This window comes from Anopheles maculipalpis, chromosome 2RL (genome assembly GCF_943734695.1).
Source record: "Anopheles maculipalpis chromosome 2RL, idAnoMacuDA_375_x, whole genome shotgun sequence".
Lineage (NCBI taxonomy): Eukaryota > Metazoa > Arthropoda > Insecta > Diptera > Culicidae > Anopheles > Anopheles maculipalpis.
Window position 1 is genome coordinate 55,098,100 of NC_064871.1, and position 9,402 is coordinate 55,107,501.

Here is a 9,402-nt window from a genome sequence, read left to right on the forward strand (position 1 = left end):
GGTCCCTAAGTCCTGGACAGGATCTTGTCGCGATCTCGAGGTACTGTCAGTGTTGTACCAGACAACGGAAACGCGGAAACGTTGGTGTTATCGTTCTTATGCCGTGTGCAAGCGAATCTTGTTGAGGGACACTTCTGGAATTTCAACACAGACGATAAAGTGAATCGGTTTCTTTCGCAAACCTACCCAATTGCGTGTATGCAGTAGCCGATCAAGCTGCTCATCCAGCCGGAGCATCCAGATTGTGGAGGAATTTGACATCGTCGAAGGTATGTTGTGCTTTTGTGTGTTAGTGCTAAACAAGTTTTAATCAACCGAGGTGAGGTGAGGTGACCAAAAAAAAAAACCTAAAAATTCTACTTCATTTACAAGATTTACGAGCCGTGTAAGTGATAATCATCTTTATGTCATGCAAATTATCAGCTATCATACGGTTCTGGTGGGATACTTCAGCAATCGAGCATCGTTGACCACGTTCAAAGTATCGCCAAGAGTGTCAAGTGGATTGGTAATAAATTTTTCACTCTGCATTCTCCCGATGCATTACTCCGATATGCCGATGTCTCAAGATTCCTTCCATATCTCTGAACTCTACTACAGCCAAAAAACCGGTAATTTTTCCGAAACGATTTACACTCGCCTCCAAATCGAATCGATTGCCCTAAGGAGATTATTATTATCTTCAGGAAGAACAGTACTTGCCATGCTTATATCAAAAAGGCCAAAAACAATCTACAGTGCAATGCATGTTCTTTTTCTTCTGCGAGTGAAATATTCTTCATCGGTGAAAGTTGCCCTGACATGTTGGGTTCTTTGGGTCATCTTACTTCTCAATGTGGCCAAAGTTTTTTTTAATTTTTTTTATTGCCTTTACATATTTTCCATATTTTTTCCAAATTTCTCGTCAGATAAAATCAATTTACCCCTTTATGGTAATTTAAATTCATGCCTCCCCGTTGGCCAGTAAGTAAATCACGTTTCACAGCAACACGCAGCAACTTTAAATCGAACAACATATAAAAATAACATTGCAAACCCGGTGATTCTCTGTTATTGCACATCGGACCCGAATCGGTATTTCATAATGAACTGGTGAACCACATTCGGAACAAGTTATCTGTAATGGGGCGTGCACTTTCGACTCACTTTTGCACACCTGATCAGTGTGCAAGGACGGTGCGAAACGCTGGAAATGCACCCGGGATGCACCCTCGGCCCGAAACTGCAGACTTGCGACGAGTTCTTTCCTGCCTTTCTTTCTGCTTCCATACGAGAAGCAGCCATGGGAGGATAATGTAATTATGATTGATCTTCCCGTTTTCGCTCCGTTCCGATTTGCCGATCATTTTGCTCCCAATTATGTTGTATATGATTATGGAAACCGACAGGCACGTCAAACAAGCCTCAACCACCTCGATCGTAAGCGGTAGCAAACGACGAGGTACAGAACATGACACACGTTACACTTCGTTTAATTTGGGACGATTATCGATTCGGACCGCTTGCACACTTGCCGGTCCCTGCTTTCTGGTCGTAGAAAGTCACCACGCGAATTGGTTGTTATTAAGTTGTGTACTTTGGGAAGATGTTTTGCGAATAACATTACCCAAATGAGTGTGACATTTTTGTTCGTACGTACGGCTCATTCGGCCGGAAGAAATCGAGAAACGCCAAAAAACAATTGCCCAACACACTTGGTCACGAACATTGGCTCATAAAAATCGCTGTACAACATGCTGTTCGACAGCCAGGGATCACCTGTTCTCTGGGTTGTGCTTCTCACGATTATGCTAATCACGCAGTCCGGTCAGCTGGTGCGGTAGTAGCTTCTCAATTGGCTTGGGGAAAACAATTTAGAGCACTCGAAACCTCGAAGATGATCCACGACGGTGGCGTCAACAATATCGAGCACAACCGGAACCATTCCGACAAAAGCATGATGCCGACGATCTTCCCTCATTAGGATCGATCATAGCACGGATATGTCGGCGGATGTTTTGCTGTTCTCGCTTCCTCCTAATGGACTCATCATCAGTGACCCCGCGAGGTCACCCGACAAGCAACCGTCACATTCCAACGCAACCTAATCATCATCCCGCGTGCGAGTATGTGTTGAGGTTTGTAAGATAGAAAAACAATGCCAAATCCCTTTTGCCCGTCGCACATTACCGTTGAGGTCTGGGCAGTTTTTCTCTATCGATTCCACGTCCCGTGAATAAACATAATCCAAATTATCGTACACGGACGCATACTCACTCTTATACACATGCTCACACCGATAATTAATAGGCACGCGATTTGAGCGTCCTCCTTGGCGCGTCTGCCCTCACGAAGCGACTAATTAATTTTGCCACATTGCCTTCAACTGTGCGGTCAACGTCAACACCGCAGCAGCACTCGCGACTCGTTCATCTTACAGAACGGTCGGGCTAAACATCCCTAGAATCGATCGGATATAACAGCGATGATGTGCTGTGTCTTTGATTTTATTACACAAGCGCTGATACAAAACTCCACTGTTTCAAAAAACAAGATTGATGACTTCCTTTCGCGCATCAATTCTGCCAAGAGTTCAATCCAATTAACCTACCGATGGACATGCTAGAGCGTCTGTAAACATAAAATCTATAAGAAGAACTGTCTTCTGTGAATTGTGAAAATGTATGTATCAGTACACCGAAATCGAAATTCTAGTTTTTCCATCTTCTGGCCAACATTTAACAATGATTAACAGCATAATTGGTGAGGAAGCTTCCTCCAAAAAGCAAACGAACTCCCGCTTATTTAATCACGCAACGACTCCGAATGGCCTTGACATTCGTTCCGCTCCTACGATTGGTGGCCGGTGTGTTTCCCGACCGCAAGCACCCGTGCGAGAGCAATTTCCATTTTTCCCACACAGGCACAGGCGTCATACAAAATCACTGCCAACCGAATGTTCCAGCTGTCCATCTGCTTCCCAAAATTGCTACCGAAGTCATCGTAATCCGAGGTTTCGACATGCCTGTCCATGAAGACAGTTTAATTAACCTTAACAGACATGAGCGACGCCACGTCATGTTGCACAAGCAGAAATGCTTTGGTGCAATCGCGTCACCCGGAACATGGTCGGTAACTGTCAATTGTCCAATTTAATGATAACGACGACGCACTTCCGTAATCGAGCGTTACGCGGCGTATTTTGCACCAAAATCATGCCAATTTTACTCAAGACCTTCGGCGTTTTCATGATCGTTGATGATCGCTGCATTTAAAACCTATGTTTTGATGTTTAGGTTGTGTTAGTTTTTTGTTTGCACGTGCCTTACTCGATTTTTTTCGCAAACTTGTATGTATTCTTGTTTTGTTTCCTTCTTTCGAGTGAGCTACCATGCATTCCAATCAAAACCAATCCAGTGCCAGTATCGCACGCTCTTCAACCAAAAACGTGCCGAGAGTTTACCGATTGTGTGTGTGTCACTCGAACAAGCCATGGGGCCGCTCGATCAATTACCGAATTTTAATTTGATGACACGCTTCTCTACACCACCGTGAATACTGACGATCGATATGTGCTGAATGTCCTCGATCACCCTGAAAACACAACGTGCTCACAAGATGCTTCCCGGTATGGCATAGTGTGAGGCAACTAAGATTACCCATCCACGAGGGTTTTTGGAGCCAAAAATTGGCGTTGATCAGTATTCCGTGTGGATGGCGAACGATTTGAGCTTTTGCAGTTATGATTTCGTCGTCTGTTTAGCCATTTTGCTCCAACCAAAAGAGAAGAGAACCAAAAATGTATATACAACGAGTCAGGATTTCACTGGCGCAATGACGACAGCGGCCGGTTATCTGGGACATTACGAATGAATACTGATCAGCAGAGTGGAATCAAATGTAGAATACGATTTCGCTTTCTTGCCGTCACATTTTGAATAGTGAAATTTTGATTCTCCTCTTTACTGATGTATACCGACATTGCCTTGCATACTTCTAGAGCTGGAAATATTTGCTTCGCTTTTTAGAAAGCCCTTTTTATTGAATCACACGATCATAATGTTAATTATGAACGGAAACATTTTGGAAAATTTGCTTCATCAAGTTGAACAACAATTCCCATCCATTCACACCAAACAAAGTGATCGTGTGTTTAATTGAATCACGCATCTCGGTACAAAAGATTTCAACCGCATCGTAAGCAACGAACCTCAGAAATCCCTCCAGATAAATGTAGCTTGCCTTTTGTCCGCATCGATGGTGGCTTTGTTCACTTGTTCGCTTGAGTTTAAATAAAAACCCCTAATCGGTTAATAGACCCCGTCTTCTTTCTTTGTGTCAAGCGTACTCCCGATGCTGGTGCCGATTATTAATGATGTAAAAGATGCCTCATTCCATTGTTCCGCTGACACATTCACTTATCGCCTTTTGAGTCATATTTAAACTCCATCAAATTGACTGATAATCAAGGGTGATTTGATTTTTTTTCTCATGAATGAATATCCCGCAACGCACATCTCTGCCATAAAGCTCATAATGGCTTTAATGACACAGTGCTAGTAAAATCTCTAAGCGGCATTAATTAGGAACGATACACCTTTGCATTGTGTGCAAAAGCCTAAACCCATCCGAAAACAAACAGAAAGGTCCTATTTGTCCCATCTATTGGTCGTTTTCAGGGTGAGACACACAAACAAGTGCCCAAAACCTGATTTCATTTATTGCTTCAAACCGGATCGGATGTCAAACACGCGCAGATAGACTTTTATCCTATTGCGGTCTCAAACATTCGCACCTTCGCAAGTACGCTCGACATCATCAAAGTTTTGCAGACATCGTTCGCAAAAATTTTACGATCTCCTGTCCCGGGACCGTCTTTTCGACTTGGGCTAGTGTGCGAACCATCTTCTTCTGAATCCCACCGGTTGCCTACCATTTACGACATGCTCCAGGAATTTGCATAATTTCGTCATATAAAATAATAAACGCTCTCGCGTGTACACACAGAAAGGGTATGACGATTTGCAAACGCCACACCGACCGACCGATCAACGGACCAGAATGACATAAAGACGACTAAGGGACGACCCAACGTACGGCTGAAGCCGAGGGACCGGTGCCGATTCGACCTAACACCATAGCGAGTCATTAGCCCGGGTACCGACTGCATTAACTACCGGCATCCGACCACAGGGGTCACCCGCATGTAGCGAAAACATGTACCAACACAAGTCGCAAGTTCAAGGCCTATGGCATCATCATCATGATCATCTTCATGATCTTACTCGCTGTCGTCATGGTTGCTGGCCGTCCATTAAATTTCTTGCTTCTTCGTTTCTTTAAGAACTCGGATAACAGAACCATTAGGAAACCCCCAGTCTTTAACACTAGCACACACGAGATATATACCATCACAAGATCAAGTTTCGCGTTAGGTGAACCCGAAACACTTCTTTGTGTTATTGTAAAGATATCGAAAGAATGTCGAAAACGAAAGATCGTTCACCTCGATCGTTGTGAAAGTCTGAAGACTGTGCAGAAAAATTGGGCCACCGGTATTGGTATTGATGGTGACAATTTTTCAGCAACACGCACGCTGCCTTTCGTGGAGCTCGAGTTAACTACAAAACGGGACAGGTGAAGAAGGTTCGTGAGGATGCGCTTCTCGCAAACACTCGCGAACCAGCGGACCGGAAAGAAGATAATTTTTCGTTCTTTCCACAGCTACACACCGCTGTTCAAACACATTAACCTGTTCTGGTGTATTCCAGTTCGGATTAAGAGAAATGGGCGGCGCGACATACATTTCGTTCGATACATTCAGCCCTACTGCATCCTACTCGCAAACCCCCCCCGATCTTGCTTCTTTCACCTTCAGAAATATATCCAAACAAGCGGCAAGAACGAGAATATGGTCGATAAAAATAATATTCCACACCCGCTTCCTGTTTGTCCTCCGATTACCCTTCAGGAAGAACTTTGATAAACAAAGTATTCGCTCGAAATAAGGCCACAGAAGGGACGCGATCGCATATGCAAAGTGGGTGAAACCCGTTTTTGGTCTTTCTTTACTCATTCTTTCTTCGGCTTTTGGCCAAATGGCAACACATTTCAACGAAATCTTCGACACACCGGATGAACAGCAAAATTGGCGACAGCTAAAGAATGACACCGAGAGAAACTCACTGATTTCTTGCCGAGAGAAAGAAAAATAACAAACAACCTAACACACAAAAACTCCTGCCATCGGTCAACCACTACGTGAATGTGACTGCAAATTTAAAAAAACCTTGCAAACAGAGCTTCAGTTCTTTAGTTTCTACTAACAGCTAACTCTGTACCACAGATGGAATGGAAAGTTGTGCACCAGTTTAACCCTCCATTCACCGCCATTGCCACCTTTTTGCCATTCCACCTATCACAACCGAAAACGGTGCTAATAAGACCGAAAATTAGACCAAATGTCAGTTCACGGAAACCTCGCGGAACAGCCACCAACAGGTGCTGGCATTCTGGTTTCCCGCTTCTCGCTCGTCTACTTGTTAGCCAAACAAAAACAAAAAGCAACGACGACGAGTGCACGAACAACATGCCGCAAAGCATGCACAAACGACATCTAAATCTGACAAGCATTACCCGAACTAGGATTAGTGTGGCGGGCTACATTCGCGCTCAATGAGATGCACGGGCGCGGGTGATACGATCGCGAAAAGAAAGAGCGCTTGAATTATTCATACGGCAAGCGCGCACCGGCCACAAAGCCGAAGGGAAGGCAACATTCGCGAAACGACCTTTAAACATGCGCCACATGAGCGCCTGATTACGATGTAAGACGGCCCTGTGCTGTCGTTGGTCTAAAGACACAAAACAAGAATCCACCACTTCTTAGGCCTCCCGCAACGATAGGGATCAATTCCCCAGTTTCCTCTTTTGGGGAAGTAGATTGATCGATCGCCGGCATGTTCCAAGTATCTGTGGGATGGGATCGCCATGCAAAATCAGTTGTTTTGGGCCAACAGAAACATCGACAGCAGCAGCAACAAGAGAAGTGCCCTAATGCCCCCGTATTCGATCGTACGAATTCAATAAATTAACCTCACTAAAGGAAAGGTTCGAAAGAGAGCGATAGAGAGGCGTTCGTTGAGAGAACTGGATGAGGAATCAGAAACCACGGGTGAAAGTCGGATCAAACAAGCATTATCCTACTTAAGCTGAAATGAGTCCAATGGATGTAATAATATTTTATTTAACAGAACTCCAGCCTATCCTATTGCCTACACGCCACGTCCAGGAGGTCGATGAAGTCCTGTTCTCAACGATTCATCTTTCAACAGCACAATGGGAATAGTTGAATAAAAGTCCGACAAAATGCTCTGTTTATTATCCAAAAACAAAAAATGATAAGTTCTAGAAAAATGATCGAAAGTAAGTTGTTTTTTACTAAGCGGAGCGAGGGATTTCATTTAGTTATTCCACAAAAACGGTTTATTACTGCTCCAATTAATTCGACTTAGCCAATCCCCGCATTGATCCTTATGAACTTTAAAGTGAAATGATCTTTGTATGGTTAGCTTTTATTCTATAAAAAAAATCTATAATAGACGTACCTAGTCGGTTTAACCCTAAAACCGCCATTTTTCACAGTATACAGCCATTTTAGACTTTGCTCAAGAATACTTTTATAATCTGTCAAATATTACTTCATTTTCCAAACTAAGACTGCATTCATTTCTCTTTTTTTTTTTTTATTCAAAAGGGACGGCCAGGCCGTATTGCTATTCATTTCTCTTAGTATGCAACCTTTATTATTAACACTGTTGCTTGAATTAATCCTAGCTCGATTTTGATATCTTAGGTTTCAATCCGCCATATGCCCACTGTGCCGAAAATTTTTTGCTCCTTTCGTCGCATTCGCACGTTTGTTACACGTTCGAAAACACCTAACAAGATGTTCAGCTCATAATTTTGTCCCTGCCCTGCCTTCGTTTGCACTCGGAGACCTCCTTTCAATGACTTTCTTGCGCCGGGGACTCGCTTTCTTTCTTCGCTCGAGGTCGAACTGTGCTGTTGTTTAATATGCCGTGGGCATAATCGGCGCCATAGTGGATGCATTACTGTCTCCTTCGCTCCCTTTTCTCTACCCAAACCGATGCATCCAGTGCGTCTTACGTCATGCGATTGCAATTCAAACAGGAGTGCCATTCCTGGCACCCGACACATCAATTGAGGCTGGAGAGAAACCGAAAACGGACACAATTTGCCTTCTACCAAAGCGTCTGTCCCCTTTAATAAACTCATCAGCAGCCAGAAGCTCAGAAGCTGTCGCAGAACAAATAATTGAACGCCAGCGTTAATACGCACGCATTGTTGTTCCGGGGCGTGTTGGATATTTGTTTTGGAAAATGTTTTTTTTTTTGTGTGCACTTCGCTCCCAAAATGCCACCGCAAACAGTTTTCCATTCTGTTGCCAATTTTCGTTCCGGGTCTCCGTTTTCCGTTTTCAGGCCACTTTTTACATCTCTATATTCGTCATGCACGTGCTCGTTTGATTTTTTTATTTTACGGGATTTGAGTTTTTCGTTTTGTTGGCCACCGTTTGGTTTCTCGGGATGGGAACTTAACGAACCATTCATAAATTCTCATCACTACCATTACCCTTCGAAAAAGTGCATGCTGCATTTGCCGCAACAACCTCAACGCCGAGACCACAGCCACTACCTAAAGTTGAGGGTGCACCCGTCACACACTCGCCCGACAATCACAATCGATTGCATTTCTGAGCGAACTCACCAAACGTACAATCCCAGGTGGATAAAGTTGGAAATGATATAAAAGAATGTTTCTCAAACGAGCAACAAAAAAACGCAGCACTCGTACTCACACAAACACGCACACACACGTTCAGGTCCTTTAATAAACACAACTGGAAGGATTGGTCCTGGCCATGGGGTTGAGAAAAGTAACGGCTTTGAAAAATCGACCGATAAACTGGAATCGATGGATGAACCGTTCCCCAATACCCGAACGGGACAGGAAATGGAAATCGCGAAACCTTCCTCAGTCCGCAATGATGTGGCGTTCGCAATGAGATGTGGGAAAAATCAACAACTCAACCCAAATCCCAAATCCAAAAGTGTTTGGTGGCCTTTAGCTAAAAAGTATTGGAAAATCGTTCACCCTCTGCGGAGGGCATAGGGTGCAGCATCAAAAAAGTGAACACACACATTTTTATACCACCATTTTGTGTCCTCTCCCTCTCTCCCTCACTCACACTGAAACCCCTGAGAACGTTGATGTTTATGCTGTCCCTGTTCGAGGCAGCGTTATTATTTAGCAGCTCAATGGCGGTCGGTTAATTTTTGCCCCGAGTACAACATCCCTCTCGGACCATTCGATTGAAAATTGCATTTTTTACGTGCCAGG

At 43.9% G+C, this 9,402-nt stretch overlaps 1 protein-coding gene across 1 annotated transcript in view; it reads left to right on the forward strand.

The window, feature by feature from the left end:
* LOC126557466 (polypeptide N-acetylgalactosaminyltransferase 16-like) overlaps positions 1–3,790 on the forward strand; it is a 359,463-nt gene extending 355,673 nt beyond the window's left edge. Inside the window, exon 5 of the mRNA XM_050213255.1 lies at positions 3,771–3,790. The gene's annotated coding sequence lies outside the window, so the exon portion shown is untranslated. The remainder of the gene's footprint in view (positions 1–3,770) is intronic.
* Positions 3,791–9,402: the final 5,612 nt, after the last annotated feature.